The sequence below is a fragment of the Sus scrofa genome, chromosome 8 (genome assembly GCF_000003025.6).
Source record: "Sus scrofa isolate TJ Tabasco breed Duroc chromosome 8, Sscrofa11.1, whole genome shotgun sequence".
Lineage (NCBI taxonomy): Eukaryota > Metazoa > Chordata > Mammalia > Artiodactyla > Suidae > Sus > Sus scrofa.
Window position 1 is genome coordinate 90,715,872 of NC_010450.4, and position 26,794 is coordinate 90,742,665.

The 26,794-nt window shown below is 33.9% G+C and overlaps 1 long non-coding RNA gene across 1 annotated transcript in view; it reads left to right on the forward strand.

The window, feature by feature from the left end:
• Nucleotides 1-26,794, forward strand: part of LOC102163618 — a 72,119-nt gene that overhangs the window by 20,946 nt on the left and 24,379 nt on the right. Inside the window, exons 2-5 of the long non-coding RNA XR_305016.2 lie at nucleotides 8,462-8,539; nucleotides 9,395-9,472; nucleotides 9,574-9,670; nucleotides 13,194-13,297. This is a non-coding gene — a long non-coding RNA (uncharacterized LOC102163618). The remainder of the gene's footprint in view (nucleotides 1-8,461; nucleotides 8,540-9,394; nucleotides 9,473-9,573; nucleotides 9,671-13,193; nucleotides 13,298-26,794) is intronic.

A 26,794-nucleotide genomic window follows, 5' to 3' on the forward strand; every position in this document is an offset into this window, starting at 1 on the left:
ATTTTGAAATCAAGTGCAGTAAATTACAGGAAGATGCAAAGGGTCATTCACTATTGCTGGTTAAAATATGCATGGATAGGAAAATCTTATGCCTTTTTAAAATTACTTCATTAACCAATGTCAGTTATTCTTTGGTATTATTGTATGTAAAGTGAGATTTAACATGATAAAAATAGTACTTCTAGCATTTGGCAAAATTACTGAATAATAAAAGTATAAAACATAATTATTCAGGATATAAACCTGATTACTAATTTTAAAATAGCAAATAGTAAAATATTCAAAACTATCCTGTGTTCATAATCCATATCTCTGTAAAGTACCACCTTTCAACCTGTAATAAATTTACCAAAAACATTATGATTTCTGTGAAATCAATTCTAAATTTGACTATTTGTTATACTATTTTATATTTTTAAATTTAATTTGGACATTGGTCCTCCTAACAAGTGAAGAAAGCTGTGTTTCTAAGTATATATATATATATATACACACACATACACACATACATACATATTTTTATATATATATGTATATATATTTGTCTTTTGCCTTTTTAGGGCCGCACCTGTGGCATATGGAGGTTCCCAGGCTATGGTTTTAATTGGGGCTCTAGCTGCCGGCCTACGTCGGAGCCACAGCAGCGCCATACCTGAGCCATGCCTGCAACCTACACCGTAGCTTACAGCAACACCAGATCCTTAACCCACTGAGTGAGGCCAGAGATTGAACCCACAATTCCTAGTCGGATCATTTCCACTGCACCACCACAGAAACTCCTCAAAGTATATTTAACAAAATATATGTAAGCAACACAAATAAATTCATTTGGCAGAGTTTCTCCTTGACATTTAACCCATAAACAGTAATAAAATATCAGCATATTAATCATCTGCTGTTTATGAGTGTGATTAATGAATTTACCTGATAAGAGTAATTATATGCTTACATATGTCAGGAATATGTGTGTGCGCATGTTAGTGTGTTTCTGGATGTACACAAGACTGTCTTAGAAGCTGTTTCAAAATCAAATTAGTGTCAGCAGCCCTTTCTAGGAAACATGATCTGCAACCTGTTTCACAACTAATCATATGTTTGTATTGGAAACATTCTGCTCTATCTAGAAAAATGATCTACTTCAAAATAGAGTTAAGCACAGTGATTACATATATCTTTTTTTAAAATTAGGAATTTATGGAATTCCCGTTGTGACTCAGTGGTAATGAACCCAACTAGGATCCATGAGGATGCAGGTTCAGTCCCTGTCCTCACTCAGTGGGGAAAGGATCCGGCGTTGCCATGAGCTGTGGTGTAGGTCGCAGACACGGCTCGGACCCTGAGTTGCTGTGGCTCTGGTGTAGGCCAGCGGCTACAGCTCCGATTGGACCCCCCCAGCCTGGGAACCTGCATATGCTGTGGGTGCGGCCCTAGAAAAGACAAAAAGACAAAAAAATAAAAAATAAGAAATAAAAATAAATGAAATTAAGAATTTATTTTTTAGATAGTTTTATGTTCACAGCAAAGTTAAGTGGTGGTTAAAGAGACCTTCCACATCCGTCAAGCCCCCCACACTTATAGCCTCCCTCGTTATTGATATCTCATACCACAAAGGCACATTTCTTATACTTAATGCACCTACACTGACTGACTGTAATCACCTAAAATCCATAGTTTACATTAAGGTTCACTCAATGTTGTACATTCTGTGGATTTGGCTAAATGTATAATGACATGTTTCCGTCATTACGGTATGAGGCAGAGTGTTTTCACTGACCTAAGAATTCTCTATGCTCCATCTGTTCATTCCTAACCCCCAATCCTGGTAACCACTGAACTCTTAACTCTTCTCATAGTTTTATTTTTCTAGTATATCATACATATAGTTGGAATCACAGTGTATGTAGCCACTTCAGTTTGACTTCTTTCACTGGGTATGCACCTAAATCTTCTCCATGTCTTTACATGGCTTGATAGCTCATTTCTTTTTAGCAATGAATAATATCCCATAACCTGCATGTACTACACTTTTATCCATTCACCTACTGAAGGACATTTGATTACCTCCAAGTTTTGACAGTTATGAATAATGCTGCTATAAATATCCATGAGCATTTTTTTTGTGTGTGCAGATATGTTTTTGACTTGTGTAAATACCAAGGAGTGCAATTGTTATATGGTAAAAGTATATTTATCTTGGAAGAAACTGCAAAACTGCTTTCCAAAGTAATTATGCTACTTTTCATTCCCACTGGCAATGGATGTGAGTTTCTGTTGCTTCACATCCTCTCCAGCATTTGGTGTTATGAGTATTCCAGATTTCAACCATTCCAATAGATGTATAGTGATATGTAACTGTACTTCAATTTGCCTTTCACTAATGACGTATGATGTGGAGCATCTTTTCATATGTTTATTTGCTGTCTTCTTTGGTGAGTATCTGTTCAGATCTTTGGTCCATTTTTAGTTGGTTTGTTTGTTTTCTTACTATAGAGTTTTAAGTGTCCCTTGTATATTTTGGATAATGATCCTTTATCAGATGTGTCTTCTGTAAATATTTTCTCCCAGTATGTGTATTTCTTTCTAATTTTGTCGACAATATATTTCATAAAAAATTTTTAATTTCAATTTTAATGGGTCTAGTTTATCAGTTATTTCTTTCATGGATTGTACCTTTGGTTTTGCATCTCAAAGATCTTTGCCATACCCAAAGTCATCTATGTTTTCTCCTATGTTATCTCTTGAAAGTTTTATGCTTTTGTGTGTTACATTAGGTGTGTAATCATTTTGGGTTAATGTTTGTGGAGATGTAAGGTCTGTGTCTAGGCTAATTTTTTTGAATGTGCACGTTTAGTTGTTCCAGCACTATTTGTTGAAAAGATTCTTTTCCCTCCATGGTATTTTTTTTTTCTCTGTCATTGACTATATTAATGAGAATCAATTTCTGGGCTCTATTCTGTTCTATTGATATATCTATTCCTTCAGCTATACCATACTGTCTTAATTACTGTAGCTTTATAGTAAGTCTTGCTGTCAGTACTCAAATTTCTATTTTCCTTAAATATCGTGTTCACTCTTTTAGCTCTGGATCTTTTGCTTCTCCACTTTAAACTTTAAAATTAGTTTGCTGATACCCACAAAACACATCACTGGAATTCTGATTGGGATTTCACTGAACAAGATCAAGTTTAGGAATGATGGTTTAAAACATTTGAGTCTTCCTATCTATAAACATGAGATATCTCTCCATTTATTGTTATGATTTCTTTTATTAGAATTCTGTAGTTTATCTTACATAGACTTTGTACTTATTTTTTAGACTTGTGATGGAATACCTTTTTTTCATGCTAATGTACATGGTCATGTGTTTTTAGTTTCAAGTTCTGTTTGTTTATTGCTGGTATATAGGAAAGTGGTTGAATTTTGTATATTAACCTTGGATCCTGCTACCTTGTTATAACCATTGTTGGTTTCAGGACTAATTTATTTTTATTATGAAATCCCAAATGCAGATGATTGTTTACTTATTCTAGTAAGTTAAGAAGACAGTATTTGGCATCTAGAGTTCTCTGGATTTACAGCTTCCTTTAAAGAAAATATAAAGGGAACTGAAAAGTACTACATTAAAATACTTATTCTTAGCCAGATGTTACTGAAGCCAGCTATAGAACTAGTTCAGTACTACATTTCTTGGTTGCTTTAACATATAACAGTGTTTGTCTTATGTAACCAGTGAATCAATTGAAAACCAATGCAATATTATAAAGATTAGAATAAACTTCTAAAATTAAAATACAATATTACAAACCAATCAAAATATAATGAAGTAAACAAAATATAATGAAGTAATAGAACTGGACACATTTCAATGATGAACTCTCAATTTTTTCCACATTTTTCATAGAGAAATTACACTCTCTAGTTCAAGTTCTAATTCAAGTTCCAGGTAAATAAACTTTAGGTGGAATGAATTAAAATAGAGGTTTTCAGATTTGGGGGGGAAGATATGAACTGAGGGCTTAGCATTGCATACATTTAGTTTATCTATTGTGCTTTTATCTTGTTATCTTGCTGTGGTTTTATATTAAAATCCTGTAGGCTTCAACCTGCTGCTGTCATTATTGTAGATTTGACGGTGTAGGTGACAGTCTGGTTTTAAGCACAATGTAAACATAAAGCAAAATAGGAAAATATGAGCATAGGCTAATAAGGCTAATTCAAGTGTAAAGTAACTTTCCCATATATCTATTGGTCTTAGAGTATGTCATATTTGTGCAATCACTTTCTAGAATTATTATTTAATAAATTAATTATGATTAACAAATAATACTAAAACACACTGTTATATTCCACGGAAAAAGTAGCATTTAAACACTTGCATTTAAATTTTTTCCATTAATGGAAAAGACAGGATTTTTTTAAACTGAGGGCATGTCTCTTTTTTAACTTACACATTTATATGTGCTTTTTGAAGGTCTGATTTTATTTCTTCTATAGGCTATTATTATTCCTTTCTTATTCCTTTCTTCTATGAAAAAAGAAAAATATTTTGTAACTATAATTTACCCACTACTGAGATTTGTAGCTTACTTTTATATCATTATTGATGTTTATATTTGCTTGGAGATCAAATGTACTCGTGTATAATTATTATACTTTTATGAAAATAAATTTAAAAAATGATACTTCCTAGCCTGAAAATAATTTATAATTCAATTTAAATATCTCTCAGAGATGCTAGTAGGAAGGCTTTTCTATGACCACAGATAATGTAGAAAAAAATAATGCGAAGTATAAAGAAAAATATTGATTTGCATAATGAGTAACTGATTCAATAAACTATATTGTGCTCATTAAAATTTAAAATATTAAGAAATAAGAGCTGTGTAATTCAGGCAACTGAAGATTGGCACTCTCATAAAATATTTCCAACTAAATTGCTTGGGAAGTTAACTATAAATATGAATTGTGGCATGAACATGTAGGTTTGGAAATTACAGCTGAAAGGTGATAGGTCCTTTAAATTAAAATCTGTCTGAGTTGAATGTTATAGACTATTACCATTCATTTTATTGACTGAAATACTTTCACAATAACAAAATATATAACATATGTTGAACAAGTTATTGGACCAACATTCACATTGAACAGAAAATTTTCAGGAAATTTTATATGTGTGTCTAATTCATCACATATAAAAGTTGGATTTTAAAAAGGGGGTGACTTCCCTGGTGGCTCAGCCAGGTAAGGATCTAGTGTTGTCACTGCTGTGGCTCAGGTAGAGAGTGTGGCCCTGGTTCCATGCCTGGCTCAGGAACTTCCACATGCTGTGGGTATGGCCAAAAAAAAAGTTAGATTATTAGAATACCAATGAATTTCGGAAGTAGTCATTAAGCACTGAATTTAAAATTTACCAGAGGATGGAGAGGAATTTACGGTCTATAAAAATATAACAACCAAAACTGGAGCGACCCATAAAATAGAAATTTAAATTAAATAATACAGGAGTTCCCATTGTGGCCCAGTGGAAACAAATCCAACTAGGAACCATGAGGTTGCAGGTTCGATCCCTAGCCTCTCTCAGTGGCTTAAGGATCAGGAGTTGCAGTGAGCTGTGGTGTAGGTCGCAGACGTGGCTTGGATCCCACTTTGCTGTGGCTCTGGCATAGGCCGATGGCTACAGCTTCGATTAGACCCCTAGGCTGGGAACTTCCATATGCCACAGGTGTGGCCCTAAAAAGGACAAAAGACAAAAAAATAAATAAATAAAAAATATTATGTGTGTTTAATCAAATTGTTAGTAATAATAACAAAAGTACATATTTTTGACAGTGAATTTTAGATTTTCTTAAATAAGTTGATAAAATGGCATGTAATAATTTTTTCTAATGAAAAATCCAAAAATCTAATAAATAAGAACTAGAACGAGTAGCCACAGGCCAACTATTGCTTGATTTCAAGGCATGTCGGTAAAGAGATATATCTAACCTATAACGTACTGAGACTTTCTTTATGTCCTCCTCAAAGTACTAGCAAATGATGCAATATAGTTAAAATGAGGTTTAAAAATCAGCATGTATATCAAATGAAATTAATAACAAATACAGTCATCTACGGAAATTATTCTAGTCTTTTGGCTATTCAAATTTTAAATAACAAAATGCTTAACTTCAAATTAATTTGGAATTGCCTTATTATTGAATTTTAGCTTCTATTTAGTACTTGTTTTAGTTCCAAAAGTTAGGCCAAGAAGCAAGGTATTTAAATTGGACTGGTCTTAAACAAAGTTTTGTTGTATTCTGTATAATCTGATATTTAATCAGTTACTTTCCATATATTTATTTTAAATTTCTTTATGTTCTTCTGTTGAAAATATATGATTTATTAAGGTAATAATTCATACTGGAATCTCTCCTAATAAGAAATAAATCCATTAAGAATATCCAATCTAAGCTTATAATTAATATTTTAGATACTTTCATTTTAGTTAAATTTATAGATCCTTCATTAAATCCAATACATTAATTGAACAAATCCAATCCAATATTTTAGTGGAATAAATTCATCAAATGCTGGTCTGTGGTGCAAATTTCAGAAGTGACAAAGTCTAACTTTGTATTTTCTCCTTGGAACCTTCAAATACAAGGGAAGCAATACCTTAGATTAGTTTTCATTACTTCATAAGTAGGAAGAACAATTTACTTCAACCTGACACTAATGGAAGAGAACGTCTGTATTTTTTAAGTGAGAATATAAGAATAAATGATATTGGTGATACATATAAAACATTGTGTTAGGAATTTATTTTGGAATTAAGTATCATTTTTAAAAAGCAAAGTACTGTATTGAAAAAGCATGTTCTAATGATTTGTTAGGCCAAATTAATACATTTTTATCACAATATTTAGACTTTTTTCTCACGATAGTGGAATGACCCATCTATACTGGTCTTCATTCACCATTTGGAGGCCAATGAAAAGGAAATAGTATAATAACTGAGGTAAATAATACTAAGAAACGTTTGGTTAGTTGTGCATTGTAATTATAGATAAACTTTTACTTGGAAAAAAAAAGATAGTGTTTAGAAGTTTGTATGTTTAAACTACCTTTTTTTTTCTTCCCCAGCTGAAGTATCTATTACGATAACATGTATTATTATGTACACTTTTGGTCTCTGTTTCAATGGTTTATTTTTTTCTTCTCTCTAAAATAACATTCCTATTATAAAAGAAGCTCTAGTTATAGTTATTTTCCTTTCTTCTCCCAAATCTTATTTAATGATTTAGGGCACTTAGAAAAATATGTATGTAAATAGACCTTTATATTTCAATGGATTTGTTTACATTAAAACTTACCTACTTACATTAAAAAAAATGTAAAAAATCACCATAAAAAGATAGTAAAGAACTCTGCATAAACTAATATGTACTATAAATAGTCTTTTAGATAATAATTTTGATGCATTAAAAAATTAATCCCTATTAAACTTATTAACATTCCAAAATAATAGTTTTTACTTATTTATTTTACATTTTAGAATTTAAGATAATTATGGGCTTTTCAAAAATATTTTAAAATTTAATTTAAAAATTATGTTGGCCTAAGACTTAATTATATTTTTTTCAATTTAAGTATGTCATTTCTGTATTATAATGGAAATTTTAAGAGATAAAATCACCAACATTGATTTTCTGCATTAGAAGATGGTAATGAACTCTTTATGTACACAATTCTTCTTTTGTAGTCATTCTACCTAAATTCTGAAAAAGATGTATAATATTGATCAATTTCAAACTTTTACTTCATTGTGAGCTATATATCTCCCATATCATTTAGAGATACATATTAATGGTGTGTGTGTGTGTGTGTGTGCATGTGTGTGTGTGAGTATAAACATATATGTATGCATGTATATACACACACACATTGAGAAATTCAAAGATATTTACAGTGATTTTTGCTATCTGTTCAAATTTAAAATTTTTGTATGTTCTTTTGATTTCTATTAAGAATAACCAATCACTACCAACACAGCACTTAAAGCGACACATATTTATCTCACTATTTCTAAAGGTAAGGCAATGAGACATGGATTAGCTGAATCCTTTGCTCAAAGTTTTACCAGAAGTACATCAGTGTGTTAGCTGGGGCTGTGATCTCATCTAATGTTTGTGCACCTCAAGCTCATTTAGTTTTTGGCAAAATAATTTCTCTGCAGTTATAGGACTGAAGTCTCCTTTTTTTTCCCCTAACTGCTGCTGTGAGTTACTCTCAGCTCCTAGACCTAGCTACTTGACTGTCTCACCACAAGGCAGCTTACTTCTTTAAAGACAGGAGAGGACTCTCTCTCCTGCCTGGTATAATGGACAGGAGTCTTTGTGATATAATAATGAGGGTGACTACACCATCATCTTTGCCACAAATGGTAATAATCAAAGAAATGTCTATTTCATTATATTCACAGGTTGTCTTCATATTCAAGAAGAGGAAATTATGCATATCATGTACCCTAGAGGAGAGAAATCCCGGAGGCCACCTCAAGGTACACCTATTTATATGGCTGGAGATATCTTTTTGCATAGAACCTGAGGAAAATGGCTAAGTTAATGAGATAATCTTTTAAAACCTTCCTGAAAATATTTCAAACCATTTTATAGATACCATTTTATACTATATTTGGCTGTATTATTGCACATTTGTCTATTAATCATCTACACAAAAGAAAATGAGTGATAGTTGATAGTTGGGGCTACCTGAAGTTACCCTATTTTTCATGGATTCTACAGTGCAAGATCAAGTGAATTCAAGAGAACAGATGAATAGGGTTATTTTCCCTTGCTTTTTGTAAAAATGAAAATGCTTTCCAAAATTCCTATGGCAGATTCTGACTGTGTCTTTTTCTAAGCCCTCTATAATGGAGTCGATTTAAAATTCTTTTGTGGCATCAAATCCCAGCTGCCTGAAACCACCTGCCTTTATAGAAGAAGAGAGCTTAAGTGAATGAGAAGATACCTGAAAGGAATGTTTTGTTATGAAAATGCCAATAATTTTAATGTAAAATGATTTAAAGCTATCCACCCAATGGTATCATATAGAGCATGTGAAAATTTTTAAAAAGACAACTAGAAAGTGCTTATTAATATGTAGATACTTTTAATTCATGCTATTTCAAGGGTAAAGCATCATATATTTCTATTTTGTATTGCCTTTTTAAGGGGATAGTAATTATAGTTTCATTATGACAAAAATTGACTAAAAATATGCTGCTATCAAAATAAGCCTAGTTATTAAGTATATATAATATAATTAAAATAGGATAATAGGTTAAAAGCACCATCCGTAGTAAGTATAATGATCACTACTGCTATTTCTAGTTATAGAATATCTTTTTTTTCAGAGTTAATGTCCTGATTCAGTAAGAAATGACCAGAGAACTCCAAAACAATTTGAGGCATAGAATTGTAAAATTCAACAGGTTAGTAAAATGTAAAAGCTGCATGAAAGTTTATAGATTTTAAAAACCAAATTAATTTAGTAATCCAAAAATCTACTTGTTCTCCATGTCCCTTTATTTAGGTACTATGAAGATAGGTAATGAGAGAGAGAGAGAGAGAGACAAAGAAAAAGTTTGAGAAAATAATCATGTGTTTGCATACCTAATTTTGGAATTCAGGTGAGATGGGACAGTACACATAATTTCCACTAAAGTAGCACACGTTTATTTTGAATGTCTTTGCATATTTTGATATGTTATACCCTTCGTAAACAAAGTATTGTTTGAGTTTATTATTCTGTTCTTCAGACAGCGTTGTGTTATACATGATCAAAAAGTATCTCATTAGAAGAGTGACAGTGCTTTGCATTAGTTGTACTCAAGCCTCCTTGGGCATTATACCAAACAAAAAGCAGATGACAGTTGGTGTCAACTCTAAACAGCTTAGGGCAAACTATTTTCTCAAAACCTATGTAATTTAATTGAAATGCAATATTTCATGAATATTAGAAAACTAGGCTTTATTAAAAATGGCAAGGAAAAGTGAATGCATGACTGTTTAGAGTAACAAGCAATACAAATTTATTCATTGGGCACATCACTGAATTATTTAAAACTCAGCCTAACCACAAGGTCATGGAATAATTTTGGCAAGTAGACATTTTGCATGATGCATTTCCATAATTCCCCTGCATCTATAAAGTTGATCACAACTTTAGCATGGAGACATTTTCCTTGTAGTTAGAGAGACAGATTAAGTCTTTGATTCAAAATTAGAGTCAAAGCAAATTATTAACATTTGACATAGAAAAATTATATATATGTGAAAGTCCTAATTTCATGATAGCTTTATATTATTTTATGCTATAATGTTACTAGCAATCCTAAGACTTATAAACAAAGTAAAAAAATTGAAATCCCTTTAACTCTTAATTTTAAATTTACCCCAAAATAAAAGTGATACATAGAATAAATTCTCAGATCAAACTTTCAAACAAAAGACTTTAAAAATAGTCTTTTAGTTAAGTAACTGAAGTAATAATTACAATTCTTCATTTCTGTTGCAGTAGTTTTGACTTAGATCATGTTCTTTTGATTGTAACTTACTGTTTCCTCTCTGCCCACATTACCCATCTGTTCTTACATGGTGCTACTTTTTCCATTAGAGCCTTTTGATATTAATGATAGTTACTTTAAATTCCTGGCCTGATACTCCCAACATTTCAGACATATCTGTATCTGGGCTCTGATAAAATAGTTTCTTTTGAGGGCAGGTCTTTTTAAGAAAAAGAACAAAATGCTCCAGGTTTGCTTCAGAACAGATATTTTCCTCCTACCTTTGCTGAAAACAAAAGGGGATTTTTCTCTGATTTCAATCTGAAAACCTGGTAGGGTTCCTGGAGGTAAAACTCCCAAAAGTCTGAGGAACTCCCCTAAGACTGGATGCCCTATGGAGTTTTTAACCTCTCAAACTTATTCACAGTGGATCTCCAACAATTCATCAACTACAGATTATATATTCAACCACATACTTGTTTCCATGGAGATTTCTGTTTCTAGGATTCTGCTGTGGTAAATTGTTATTCCTTGTATCTGGCTGTTGTCTCTCCAATTTTGGCAGGAGGAGTGGTTTGTACTGTGACTCCATTTCCTGATGAATCATAGAAATGTTGATTTCTAGTTTTTTCGACTTTTCTTTGTGTGAATGGAAGTGATGACCTGTAAATTCCTTACATGCCAGACTGGAAACCACCAGCAATGTTTTTAACTTTTTAAAATTTATTTTCCCTCCTCTTAGCTGAGACATCAGTGCTAGAAGGGATGGGGATTGACTAATTGTCCTTCTGACCATTCAGATATTCAGATATGGTTCTGATAAAGCAGTTTCCCTAGAAGTGTTGGCATTTCTTATGGAGAATGTTCTAGAAGTGTTTCAGAATGATCACTTTTGCTGGAAATGTGAGGAGAGTACTCTTAGACCTCCAGCATGAGACCTCCACCTTGAGAAAGTGTGGGGGAACCTTGAGATTGGGACCAAGAGTTCCTTATTCTGAAACTAGTCCACACTCAGCTTCCAGAAAGTCATTAAATTACCATTTAAGTGTTTCAATCAGTGTATGGCTCCAGCACTTCTGATTCAAGTAGGATCATCTCAACTGTGATTCTCAGTATTACTTGTCTCCAGATTTTATAGTGGGATTTTGCCTTGTGATCTCAAGCCTCTAAGCACTAAGAAAAACCACAGACTTAGTTGGTTCTGTTTTCATTTTGTTATAAAGATGGGGGTAATAATTTTCAAGCTCTTTATATTTTAAAGCTGAAACTACAGGTATATATTTGTAGGTAATTTATATTAGATTCCTGAGCACTTCCCATTTATGTCCTTTAACAGTGCCTTCCTGGCTTTTTCATATTTTGTTATTCATTTTTAAGTTCTCCTTCACACCAACTAAATTAGTTATAATGAAATACATAAATAGTTTCAAATTGTTTTTTGGTTTTGAAGTGAATCTGTGTGCAAACTATTACATTTAGAATGGATAAACAATGGAATCCTACTGTACAGCACAGGGAACTATATCCAATCTCTTGGATTAGAACATGATGGAAAATAGTATTAAAAAAAGAATGTATATATATGTCTGACTGGGTCACATTGCTGTACAGCAGAAATTGAAGGAAATTGTAAATCAACTGTACTTTAATCAAACACCATTAAAAAAGAAAACAAAAACAATGACTCTGAAAATATTTGCTTATAATTTAGGATCAGCCTTTATATCAGTGTCTCTATTACAGGATTATCATGCATAACAAGTATTCAGAATAGTTGTCTTACAAAGTATATATGTATATTTGTTGTCCATAAGTTGCAATTACCACTGTACTATATGCATATATTTTGCACATATATATACCTAAATACACATAAATATATATTTTAAAAATTTTATGACATTTGTGTATTATATATTCTGAAAATCTAGTATTTAAACTATTCATTGTAAGCTAAATATCATATATTGTCCAACAATATCAGTGTGTTATTGAGGCTGCCCTTTCTAATAAACAGCTGTCTAGGTATACTTACATGGAGTTTGAAGGAACATACTTAGCTGCAGTATTTTTAAAAAGCAATATAAATTAATAATAATATACATATTTCTTGTAAAAATATTGAAAACTTCTCATGGTGATGAGTATTTACTTGCCTAAAATATAAGATAAGATGATGAAGATATTCAGAACATGTCACCCCAAAATATGTCAACATGTCATGTTGATTATCTTGACCTAAAGGCACTTGAGGAATTACAGATGTAAGAAAACTCTCCTTTTCTTCATGAAAGAAACCTCTCATATGAATATTGCCTTACTTGTATAGGAAGGAAGGGAGATACTATCATTACCAGAGATGGGGTATTGGGGCTGAGAAGTCAATTCAAACAAACCTTGTTAAACCTACCTTTATCTTCCTAGTTACTACTCTAAACTTTACTACCCCTACCCCAAACACGTTTGTCTTGTAATTTCTCCTCAAATTTATTATTCTTTGTTGGTGATGCTATGTAACCTGAAATTCTAAGCCACTATTTTGAGTTACTTTTGGTTTAGGTTTCTTCTGTGTGGGGTGTGTTGGCTGCATATAGTGATGAACTGAACTTTTTAAAAATTTTTTTGTTAACCTGTCTTTCTGTTATAGGGGTCTCAGCCAAGAACTCAAAAGGTAGTGGAAAATTATTTTTCTTCTCTACAAGGGAAAATCCACAAAGGTGGGCAGAGAACCAGAGACAAGTTTGCCTTGAGGTAAGTTACAAAATCTGCTTTACCCTTTGGTTTTCTTTGCTTTATAGACTTCTGGGAATAAAGAGCAAGTCCCCAAACCAGAAAAAGATCAAATAAGAGACAAAACCCTAATAACTGAAATCCCAAAGGTGTATCCACTCTGGAAGTAAACAAGTCCTACCTCAGTCTTAAGAGACTGCAATGCAAGTGTTATTGCATAGGCATGGAGTTAAATTAATTATCTTTGTGAGGTTATCATCATAAACATGTCCTCATATTAATTTGCAACATAAATTCAAATTTTCTCTGTTATGGAAAAATAAAAATAAGACAAAAGAACACCAAGCCATGAATTTAATTAAAATGATTTTGGGCTAGTGGTCACCTAGTGCCTGAAAGATGCAAACACCTATCCATTCTGGAGGAATAATGTATTATTGAAGGCTTGAAATAATTTTCACAGACACTTTTCCATTGAAAGTCATACATGCAAAAGTCTGTATATTCATGTATGTGTCCATTGTCTATAAGTGAGGAGGGAGTACAGGTGATGGAAAGGGACATGATGTTACACAACAGAAAGATGTGTATATTATCTAAAATGGAAAAAATCAGGAAATAATAAAATCACATGCATAGAGAACACACTGAATGAGCTAAATTGAATGTAATCAACTCAGAGGGGAAAAAAAAGCTATTTTCTCTTTGTATTTCTCCCTATATATGTTGAAGGTTATTTCTTCTTCACCACTCTAGAAAGAATTCTTTGGCAAGTCTCACAATTTTTGTGTAAAGTATCATCAGTTTCATCCACTAGAAGGGTCTACTCTGTTAACAAATGTCCACTCCAGTATCATAATCATATAACTCTATACTCTTGTTTACTTTAACTCTTATCTCCTTTCCAAGGCATCTTAAAGCTATAAATCTTTGGTAGGAGTGAAGTGATGCAACAATTGACTTTCAGTCTCATGATTGTACCTCCTTACTATCCTTGCATTCTGTCCTCTTCTCCATAATGCACCTTAGGGCTCTATTCCAGACTATTGTCATCTCTGGCCTGAAACTGTAAACCATTTTTCTTACCTCAAGTTTAACCCCCTTGAACTCATTCTCTGTGATACATCCAGGGAAAATTATTATCTAAAGTCTTTTTCTTTGGGAAATAGGAGTGCATCTTACGGACAAAAGTGAAGGGGAAAGTGGTAGGTCCAGGAATGAAAAGAACCAAGAAGGTTTAAAATGAGCAAAGAAGGTTGAAAAAAAAAAAAGTAGGAGGAGTGGAAATGAATAAAGGATGAGTCAACGACCCCCTCTCAGAAACCTATCCAGAACACAAATGCCCTGAAAAAAATCTAGGTTACTTACTTGGTTATAGTAAGGTGACTCACACCCTAGGGAAAATTAAGGGACATTTTAATCAGGAGAAGTCAGGAGGGGCTTAAGGAAGGATTTTAAATAGGGGACCATTTTTTAATTTGAAGGAATGTTAGTTTGATAGTTGGGTATCAATCTTTATTCAAGGGCAGTGATTTTAAAGCATGGTGAGGTTTGCCATTGATAAAGAAGCAGGGATCATTGTAAAATGAGGGTGGTATGCATTGGGTGGAGAGAGCCTTTTGGTGATTGTACCTGTGCATGCCAATTTTCATATTAGATTGCTCACAGGGCCAGTTTCTGTTTCTTTCAAAGGAAAAGAGAAAGAAGGTTTGACCAGAAGCATTAATCACCTAATTGATCTATAGATCATAAATTTACAGTGTCACAATTCTGTCTGCATTTATAATAGAGGCAAAATATTGAAAAATCTTTGATTAATCTTAAACAGATGTTTTTGTCAACTAAGATCACTGAATTGAATGGATCAAAAGAACTTACAGTACTGACAAGATTTAGGTAGATCAATGATATACTAAACATATTTATCAAACATGGAAGAAAATGAAGACAGGAGGAATCATAGCAGAAACACAAAAAGGTTTGAGTTCTTTGGAAATTTGGCAATACATACAGCAGCAAAAATGATGCTGTGCAGGAATGGAAAAACAGCATTAATATTTTACAAATGGGAACACTCTGGGTGCTGACTAGGTCTGTGCTATAGCTGTGCTAAGGGTGGGAGCGGGGCATGCATTGAGGAAGGTGCATTGCACATGAGATGATATCTAGTCATGTTCAGGTTACCCAGATTGTTCTTAATATGGAAAAAGCGGATATAAGCCCAGTGCTTATTGATTTAATGAATGAAAAAGAATGAAGGGGATCTAAGTACAAGTATAATGATGAAAATAAAATTGAGAAATTTTATTTTCTTAAGTCTAAAGAAAAATGAAAAGTATTGGCAACATATGATCCTGGGCCAGGCAAAAAGAACATTAGTGGGACAACTGGCAAAAGTGAAATAAAATCTGTATATTATATATAATAGTATTTTATCAAGGTTAATGTGATATGTATTACTGAACTGTGATCATTAACGGGAATGTCTTTTCAAAAAAAAAAAAAAGCGCCATTAAATAGGCAGTTATTCCAATTTAAAGGAGTAACACATTTACAACTTACTTTCACACAAGTGTGTGCACATACATTCATAAAATACATAGTCGAATATGCATGATATTTGTGTTTTGTTTTTAATTTTCCAAATATATTATGAATTTAAAATATGTCAGAATAAAGATGTAAAAAACCTGAAGAGTACCTGGTGTGTAGCATGCTAGCTTGGAGCCTCAAATTCACAGATTCACTTCCATAAGTGTGAAGAAGTCATATACAAACAACTCATACAACTCAACACAAGAAAACAAACAACCCATGGAAAAATGGGCAGAAGACCTGAATAGATGGTTCTCCAGAGAAGATACAGAGATGGCCAATAGGCACATGAAAAAATGCTGAACATCACTAATTATCAAGAAATGCAAATCAGAACTACAGTGAGGTACTACATCACACTGGTCAGAATGGCCATCATTAGTAAATCTTCAAATAACAAATGCTAGAGAGGGTGGAGAAAAGGGAACCCTCCTACACTGTTGGTGGAAGTATAAATTGGTACAACCATTATGGAAAACAGCATGGAGGTACCTCAGAAAACTAAATATAGAACTACCTGAGTTCCCATCATGGCTCAGTGGAAATGAATCTGACTAGCATCCATGAGGATGCAGGTTCAATTCCTGGCCTCGCTCAGTGGGTTAAGGATCTGGCATTATGTGAGGTTGGTAAAGGTCACAGATGTGGCTTGGATCCTGCTGTAGGCTAGCAGCTATACTCCAATTCGACCCCTAGTCTGGGAACTCCTAATGCCTTGGGTGTGGCCCTAAAAAGAGAAAAAAAAAAAAAAAAAACATATGATCCAGGAATCCCACTCTTGCGTATATATATATCAAGAAAAAACTATCATCGAAAAAGATACGTGCACCCCCATGTTCATTGCAAAACTATTCACAATAGCAAAGACATGGAAACAAGCTAAATGTCCATAGACAGATGAATGGATGAAGATGATGTGGTACATATGTACAATGGAATGCTATTCAGACATAAAAAAGAACAAAATAATGCCATTTGTTGCAACATGGATGAAACTAGAGACTCATACTAAGTGAAGTAACTCAGAAAATATAAATACCATATTATATCATATATCTGGAATATAATATATATGGCACAAATGAACCTATCATAGAAAATAAACTCATGGACCTGGAGAACAGACTGTGATTGCCGAAAGGGAGAAGGAGGGAGTGGGATGAACTGGGAATTTGGGGTTAGTATATGCAAACTATTGCATTTGGAGTGGATAAGCCATGAGATCCTGCTCTTTAGCCCAGGGAACTATATCTAATCACTTGTGATGAAACATGATGGTGGATAATGTGAGAAAATAAATGTATATATATGTATAACTGAGTCACTTTGCCATACAGCAGAAATTGACAGAACATTGTAAATCAACCATAATAAAAAATTAAAAATAAAAAAACGAAGTCATGATTTAGAAAGAGCACCATGGAGCAGGAGTCAAAAAGGATGCTTACATTGCTTCCTGACCCTAATTTTGTAGGGTGTGGGAAATGAACAACCTCCATTTGAGAAGCTTAGATGAAGTACTGTATTCAGGAAAATTGTAAACTAAATTATTTATTATTATTGGAATAGAGATAGTTTCTAAGTAAAGATTCTTATTTATGACTACATTGATTTTTTTCCAGTTAGTATTGAAATTAAAGATACATTATGTAGTTATTTTTTCTGTGTGAACCTAAGTGGCTCCTATTGGGACTGGGCATAGATCCTTGGCCTCATTAGGGAAATATACTAACCAAATGAGCCAAATGCCCAGATCCAGTCAACCTGCACTCCCACAAACTGAGTGATTAACAATGTGAACTGCAGAACAGAAATTGATAAATTAGTGAAGTAGATCCCAGTTTGGAAATCATAACCCAGTAAAAGTAAAATAAATATATACTGATCTCAACCGAAATAGCTATATTCTTTTCCAATTAATTTAGTTTTCCATCTAAGTTTTATGAATTCAATGTCATGATGACTATGAAATATTATGAAGATGAAACAAAATGTATTTTATTTTATTTATTTTTTTATAATTTTTTTATTTTCCCACTGTACAGCAAGGGAGTCAGGTTATCCTTACATGTATACATTACAATTACAGTTTTTCCCCCACCCTTTCTTCTGTTGCAACATGGGTATCTAGAGAAAATTCTCAATGCTATTCAGCAGGATCTCCTTGTAAATCTATTCTAAGTTGTGTCTGATAAGCCCAAGCTCCCGATCCCTCCCACTCCCTCCCCTCCCATCAGGCAACCACAAGTCTCTTCTCCAAGTCCATGATTTTCTTTTCTGAGGAGATGTTCATTTGTGCTGGATCTTAGATTCCAGTTATAAGTGATATCATATGGTATTTGCCTTTGTCTTTCTGGCTCATTTCACTCAGGATGAGATTCTCTAGTTCCATCCATGTTGCTGCAAATGGCATTATGTCATCTTTTTTATGGCTGAGTAGTATTCCATTGTGTATATATACCACTTCTTCCGAATCCAATCATTGTTGATGGACATTTGGGTTGTTTCCATGTCCTGGCTATTGTGAATAGTGTGCAATGAACATGCGGGTGCACGTGTCTCTTTTAAGTAGAGTTTTTCCGATAGATGCCCAAGAGTGGGATTGCGGGTCATATGGAAGTTCTATGTATAGATTTCTAAGGTATCACCAGACTGTTCTCCATAGTGGCTGTACCAGTTACATTCCCACCAACAGTGCAGGAGGGTTCCCTTTTCTCCATAACCCCATCCAGCACTTGTTATTTGTGGATTTATTAATGATGGCCATTCTGACTGGTGTGAGGTGATATCTCATGGTAGTTTTGATTTGCATTTCTCTTATAATCAGCAATGTTGAGCATTTTTTCATGTGTTTGCTGGCCATCTGTATATCTTCTTTGGAGAAAGGTCTATTCAGGTCTTTTGCCCATTTTTCCATTGATTGGTTTTTTTGCTTTGGGTTGTATAAGTTGTTTATATATTCTAGAGATTAAGCCCTTGTCAGTTGCATCATTTGAAACTATTTTCTCCCATTCTGTAAGTTGTCTTTTTGTTTTCTTTCGTATATTTAAGTCTTTCAGCCATTTTGAGTTATTTTTGTGCAAGGTGTGAGGGTGTGTTCTAGTTTCATTGCTTTGCATGCAGCTGTCCAGGTTTCCCAGCAATGCTTGCTGAATAGACTTTCTTTTTCCCATTTTATGTTCTTGCCTCCCTTGTCAAAGATTAATTGACCATAGATGTCAGGGTTTATTTCTGGATTCTTTATTCTGTTCCATTGGTCTGTCTGTCTGTTTTGATACCAGTACCACACTGTTTTGATGACTGTGGCTTTGTAGTATTTCTTGAAGTCTGGGAGAGTTATGCTCCTGCTTGGTTTTTGTTTCTCAGGATTGCTTTGGCATTCTGGGTCTTTTGTGTTCCATATAAATGTTTGGATTGTTTGTTCTAGTTCTGTGAAAAATATCATGGGTAATTTGATAGGGATTGCATTGAATCTGCAGATTGCTTTGGGTAGTATGGCCATTTTTACAATATTGATTTTTCCAATCCAGGAACATGGAGTATCTTTCCATTTCTTTACATCTTCTTTGACTTCTTTGATTAAAGTTTTATAGTTCTTGGCATATAGGTCCTTTACCTCCTTGGCAGGTGTATTCCGAGGTATTTGATATTGTGAGGTGCAATTTTAAAAGGTATCGTGTTTTTGTATTCCTTTTCTAATATTTCATTGCTGGTATACAGAAATGCAACTGAATTCTGAATGTTAATCTTATATCCTGCTACTTTGCTGAATTTATGAATCAGTTCAAGGAGTTTTGGGGTTGAGTCCTTAGCGTTTTCTATGTATAGTATCATGTCATCTGCATACAGTGACAGTTTTATCACTTCTCTTCCTTTATGGATGCCTTTTATTCTTTTGTTAGTCTAATTGCTGTGGCTAGGACTTCCAAAACTGTGTTGAAGGGCAGTGGTGAGAGTGGGCATCCCTGTCTTGTTCCAGATTTGAGTGGAAGGCTTTCAGTTTTTCCCATTGAGATTATATTTGCTGTGGGTTTATCATAAATTGCTTTGATTATATTCAGGAATGTTCCTTCTATACCCACTTTGGCGAGGGTCTTGATCATGAATGGATGGTGGACTTTGTCAAATGCTTTTTCTGCATCTATTGAAATGATCATATGATTTTTGACTTTTTTTTTGTTAATGTGGTGTATGATGCTGATTGATTTGCGTATGTTGAACCATCCTTGTGAACCTGGGATGAACCCAACCTGGTCATGGTGTATAATTTTTTTGGTATGTTGTTGGATTCGGTTGGGTAAGATTTTGTTGAGAATTTTTGCATCTATATTCATCAATGATATTGGGCGATAGTTTTCTTTTTTGGTGGTATCTCTGTCTGGTTTTGGAATAAGGGTGATGGTGGCATCATAGAATGTCTTTGGGAGTATTCCTTCTTCTTCAACCTTTTGAAAGAGTTTAAGGAAGATGGGCACCAGATTCTCTTTATATGTTTGATAGAATTCACCTGTGAAGCCATCTGGTCCTGGACTTTTATTTGTAGGGAGTGTTTTTATGACTTCTTCAATTTCATTTCTAGTGATCGGTCTGTTCAGTATGTCTGTTTCTACTTGATTCAGTTTTGGCAGGCTGTAAGATTCTAGAAAATTATCCATTTCTTCCAGATTGTCAAACTTGTTGCCGAAGAGTTGTTCATAGTATTCTCTTATGGTTTTTTGTATTTCTGCTGTATCCGTTGTGATTTCTCCTTTTTCATTTATAATTTTGGTGATTTGGGTTCTTTCTCTCCTCTTTTTAGTGAGTCTGGCCAGGGGTTTGTCAATTTTGTTCACCTTTTCAAAGACCAGCTCTGGTTTTATTAATTTTTCTCTTGTTTTTTGATCTCTATTTTATTGATTTCCTCTTTGATCTTTATAATTTCCTTCCTTCTGCTAACTTTAGGACTTTTTTGTTCTTCTTTTTCTAATTCATTTAGGTGGAGGGTGAAGTTGTCAATTTGGGATCTTTCTTCTTTTTTGAGAAAGGCCTGTATTGCTATAAATTTCCCTCTGAGCACTGCTTTCGCAGCATTCCATAGATTTTGAGAGGTTGTGTCTTCATTATCATTTGTTTCAAGGTATTTTTAATTTCTTCTTGATTTCCTCATTGACCCATTGGTTTTTTAGTAGCATGTTGTTTAGTCTCCATGTAGTAGGTTTTTTCACATTTCTTTTCCCATGGTTGATTTCTAATTTCATGGCATTGTGGTCAGAGAAGATACTTGAGATAATTTCTATGCTCCTAAATTTATTGAGATTCGCTTTGTGTCCCCATATGTGGTCGATTCTTGAGAATGTTCCATGAGCATTTGAGAAGAATGTGTATTCTGCTTTTTTTGGATGTAGTGTCCTGAAGATATCCATTAAGTCTAACTTTTCTATTGTTTCCTTTAGGATCTCTGTTGCTTTATTGGTTTTCTGTCTAGAGGATCTGTCCATTGATGTGAGGGGGTATTAAGGTCTCCTACTATGATTGTATTCTCATCAATATCTCCGTTTATGTCTGTTAATATTTGTTGTATGTATCTGGGTGCTCCTATATTTGGGGCATATATGTTGACGATAGTAGCATCCTCTCCTTGGATGGTTCCCTTAATCATTAAGTAATGTCCTTCTTTGTCTTTCTTTATGTCTTTTGTTTTAAAGTCTATTTTGTCTGATATGAGCGTTGCGACTCCTGCTTTTCTGTCATGTCTATTGGCGTGAAATATTTTTCCCCACCCTTTCACTTTCAATCTGTATGTATCTTTTGTCCTAAGGTGAGTTTCTTGTAGGCAGCATATTGAAGGTTTTTGCCTTTTTATCCACTCAGCCACTCTGTGTCTTTTGATTGGGGCATTCAGCCCATTGACATTTAAGGTGATAATTGATAGATGATTATTTATTGCCATTTGAACCTCGTGTTCCAGTTGATTCTATGGTTCTCCATTCTTCCTTTTTTTTTTTTGGTTGGATGGTCTCCTGTTATTATCTGCTTGAGTGTATTTTTTTTTTCATTTTTTGCAAATGCAATATTTGGTTTTGGCTTGTGGTTGCCCTGTTTTTTAAGTATGCTAACCCCGTCCCATAATTGTGTGTTTTAGCCTGATGGTCCTGTAAGTTCAAACACTTCATTACTATATTAAAATTAAGAAGAGAAACATACAAACAAACAAACAAAAACGGTTAATTATTTCCTGACATCCCTTGCCCACATTTTATGGTTTTGATGACTCTTTTTTATTTTTTTCTTTTTAATTTTATTTTGTTTGAAGCATGTTCATGATTAAATCTGTATGCTGGCTTATTTGAGTGACTGCTCTCTGATTGTGGTTTCCTCAGTCCTAGTTCCTCCTCTTCTTCTTCTTCTTTTTTTTTTTTTCTTTTCTTTTTTCTTCCCTTTCCTTCCTTTCTTTTTCGTTTACAGAAGCCCTTTCAATATTTCCTTTAACCTGGGTTTTGGACCCTGGCTCTTCTCCCAGGTTCCCTCTGATGCAGCTTTCCACTTCCCCGCCCCTAGAGTATTGCTCCCTTCCTCTGCAACAGCTTTGTTTTCTAGTCTCCCAGGCAGTCTCTGCCCCGTCAAATGGTTTCTAGACCTCCCAAGCAGTTTCTGCTCCACCCCGCCCCCCCAGCCCGTTCTCGGGGACTAACCTCTGGAGCCGAGGTCTTGATTCCCAGCCCCCACCCAGGCGTCTCAATTTTTGGTGACTGTGCCCGTAGTTCAGATGGTCCGTTCGGTTCTTGATCAGCTTTTCCGTACTCCAACTTACTGCTACACTCTTCTCTGCATCAGGAGATTCCTCTGGTTCGTTTGATCTTTCCCCCGAGTAGGTGACTTTCCAGGGTGCAGGATCCCATTCTCCTCCGCAGTTCCCTTTTGGGAGCACCCGTCCTGCTCGGATTCACCTTCTCTCACTCTCCTCTTTTCTCCCTTTCTGCCCAGTAATGTCACGAACTTCTTGCCGTTATTGGAGTTTAGGTTCCTCTGCCAGCGATTGGTAGATGTGCTTTTTTTTGTTGTGTTTGTGGGAGAGAGCGAGCGTGTCCCCCTACTCCTCCGCCATCTTGTCCCCCCCCCAAAATGTATTTTAAATGCTTTTCCTGCTTATTTTTACTCTGCATCAACTATTTTTAAGGACAAAATTTAAATTTAATCTTATATAAAAGGCAGTGAAATAAATTTAGAAATAGTGCAACCTCCATATTTGTCTAAATATAGGGAACTTAGTAATTAATAAAAATACTTAACCATTTATATTTATTTTTAAGTGCAATTATGTGGAGTTAGATGATGTGTTTATATGGAGTTAGGACACTTGACCATTTTCTAACATTCAGTAAAGTATTCCTGTGGCATAGATCAAATTATTAACTTTTAAATTACTTGTTAAAGAATGCTTTGTTTGTAAGTGAGAAACCCAAATTGTTTTTACAGTTTTATGCACTGTGTCTTGTGGCTTCTCCTTTATGAATGGTAACATGTTATCAAGTGGTATCTTAGACAAAATTATTAGGTGACTATTAAAGTTGTCTTAGATTTCAAGTATATTGATGTACCTTAAAGGTCATGCTATGTAAAAGATGTATTCTATGATTCCTAAAATATATCAGTCAGGTTCCCAACTGGAGACAGATGACATTTGCAAATTAAGATAATCTGAAGAAGTTTTTTTATATAAGGATTCATTGAAGGGTACAAGTGAGGTGTAGTGGAACTTTAAATGTCAGTGCAGATTCCAGCACTAGCATAAATGGAAAAATGAAGGAAGGGTGGGGTTATAGATTATACAGGAAAGAAATGGCTTTGAGGATTTGTAGTCAAGGAATATAGCCAATCTGTGTTGACTCTACTGAAAGGGAGTTTGAGGATAATTTTTCTAACTTATCTCTCTTTTGTACTTCACATTTCCTACTTGGAATTCTCCATTGCTGCAACTCAACCAAAAGCCAGAGTGCATGGGAGTTGTATAGACATAAGCCCACATGTATTATTGTCTTGGGTCAAGAGCAGGACTGGCAAAGCAGGGAATGGATGCAGAGAAGCAAGCAAAAAAAGCTATATTTAGATGTTTGCATTGGCTGCAACAAACATTGATGAACCACCCAGTAAGAATCATTTGAGCTGAGTTTGACATTTATTTGCAGATAAAAACAATCAGTGTATGTGCACATAAGAACAGAGTCAAAAGGAAAAGTTCAACTACCTGTTTTCATTTATATCTTAAATCATAACTGTCTTAGTCCACTGGGGCTGCTCTATTGAAATTCCATAGATTTGGTTGTTTAGAAACAACAGAAATTTTTTGCTCATAGTTCTGAAGACTGGAAAGTCCAAACACAAGACAAAATTGGCAGACAAAAATTGGCAAATTTGGTGTCTAACGAGAGCCCAATTCCTGGTTAATATATGGCTGTCTTTCAGCTGTGTCCTCACTTGGCAGAAGCAGGAAAGGCACTCTCTGCAATCTCTTTTATAATCCCATTCATTAGGGTGCTGCTCTCCTGACCTAATCACCTCTTCTAGAACCCACCTCCAAATAACATCACAATGGAGACAGTTATTGACCTATGAATATTGGAAAATACGAGTATTCACTCTATAGCAATAACTAAACAACAAATGCATTCTAAAAGATAAATGGTGTAATAGACAAATACAAGTTTCAGTTATCTGGGCTGGAGTGTTGGGAGCCTGTGTGAAGTCTTTCACAGTTTGCATACAAAGGATGTGTGTGTGTGCACACGTGTGTGTGTAAGTACATATTCTGTATAATCCACACTTTGCACCATACATAATATATATTTGCACTGATTGTCACACGATACTCAAGAAACAAGATTTCTAAACAATGCATTCCAGAGAACCATAGTAATTAATCCTCCAAGATAAGGTCATTATTCCAAGTATTCCAGTTAGGGCTGGTTATATTTGTTAACCTGAAGCTATAGCTATAGGTATTAGCAGTTTGATATAGGACAGAGACAGTCACTCTTTTCTGTAACTACATTCTAGAGTTTACAAATCTCTAAGTTAAAAAAGCATAAGAGAGCATTCTCATTATATATTTTTCTATAATTGGTATTATATTAGGTTATAGATGCCTCAGTTTGGGAAACCAAGGAAGAAAATATATTTATTACTGTATATACTTTATATTACCTAAACTAAAACTCAATTTTATATGATATCTATAGCAATTGTGGCCCTAATTTTGTTTTGCAATATTTATATGCAGCATTCAATTACCCAAGGTGAGAACACTGCAATTAATTAAATTTAAGTATTTAGTTCATATAAAGAATTGCACACATCATGTATCTATTTTTAAATAGATTATACTATAGAAAGAATTATTGATAAGTCACCTTCTAAAAAAATTCAAATATGCTCCCCTTTGACTGTTCTAATCAGCCCACAAGAGGAAAAAAGGGAATATGTGAGGGATTCCCAGAAATGAGTGTGAAGATGAATGGTAGTCAAAATGGAAAAATATATAGAAGTTTCAGGAGAATGTTGAAAATGTACTTATTTAATACTTCAGGAAATATTTTTATTTCTATAATTCAAATTATATTTATATATCTACTAGCCAACAATAAATATTCAGAAAACAGAGGACAAATGATAAACAAATCTGTTGTGTATATTAGGAGATTGTATCGCAGAAATATTTTCATTATTTTGTGCTTTAAAAAACCAAGATCATAAGTAAATACATACTATAATATTATTTGAAAAATACCTAATTTCTCATTGGCTCACATCTATCATAGACCATATGACGCCATAATGATTAGGTATTTTTTAAAGAAAAGATAACAAAGGAAATAAATATTAACTAACAGATTTCTAATAAAAGAGTTTATAAATGCAAGTTTATACAGCTAGAAGTGATTTCTGAATGTAAGAATGAGAGCATTAGAAGTTATTCCATATTTAGGGAGTGAGAAAACATTACATATGTATCATGAGTTTTTAAAAATCATTAAAATCATTTACCTGAAACAAATCTTAATAGACTTTATTAATTGGCTTTGGTTGGTTAGTTTGTTGTAATTTCATGAGCTGGTAAATCCCCTTTAGAAGCTGGTGATTTGCCTAACCTTTCAGCTTTTTTTATTATCTTTTCACACATAGTTTGAAGGGAAGGTTCTTTCACAATGTACCTATTTACATTGGCTCTGGTAATTATCTTTATTATTATTAGTCTTATTTATTTTGTGTGTTTTCTGATTGCATTTTGTTACTATTACATAGATCTGTTTATTTTCTTATTTCCACCATATCTTACTTTCATTATTTTTTTAAATAAAATATGCCTTGTCTGGAGATTTCAAAAATTTAGTAGCTTTTTGTGTTTTTTTGTAATGGTAATTATTGCAGGAATCTGAAGCCAGAACAAAACCAAAATGGAGGTTGTAAAATAATGTAATTACTTAAAAGTGGGTTAGTCTTGACATATCTTCTCTGGGATACTTGTAGGTACCATTAGATGATGTCCTTACACAGTAGTAGAGAAAAATCCTGGTCAAAGAGAGTCCTCTCCTTCAAAATTCTTCCAGGGTTTGGACTTTGCATACCATTACCTCTGTAGCAAAAAACCCAAAGCAAAAAACCAAAAAGCCTTCCTGCTTAACTGGGAGCTTTTTCTTCATCCTCTTATTTTATTTTGACAAATAATAACCTTTAAAGAAATTCAAAAGAGTTTCAGGAGTTCCCGTCATGGTTCAGAGGTTAATGAACCCGACTAGTATCCATGAGGATGTGGGTTTGATCCCTGGCCTTGCTCAGTGGGTTAAGGATCCGGCGTTGCCATGAGCTGTAGTGTGTGTTTCAGATGTTGCTCAGATCCTGCATTGCTGTGGCTGTGGCGTAGGCCAGCAGCTACAGCTCCGATTCAAC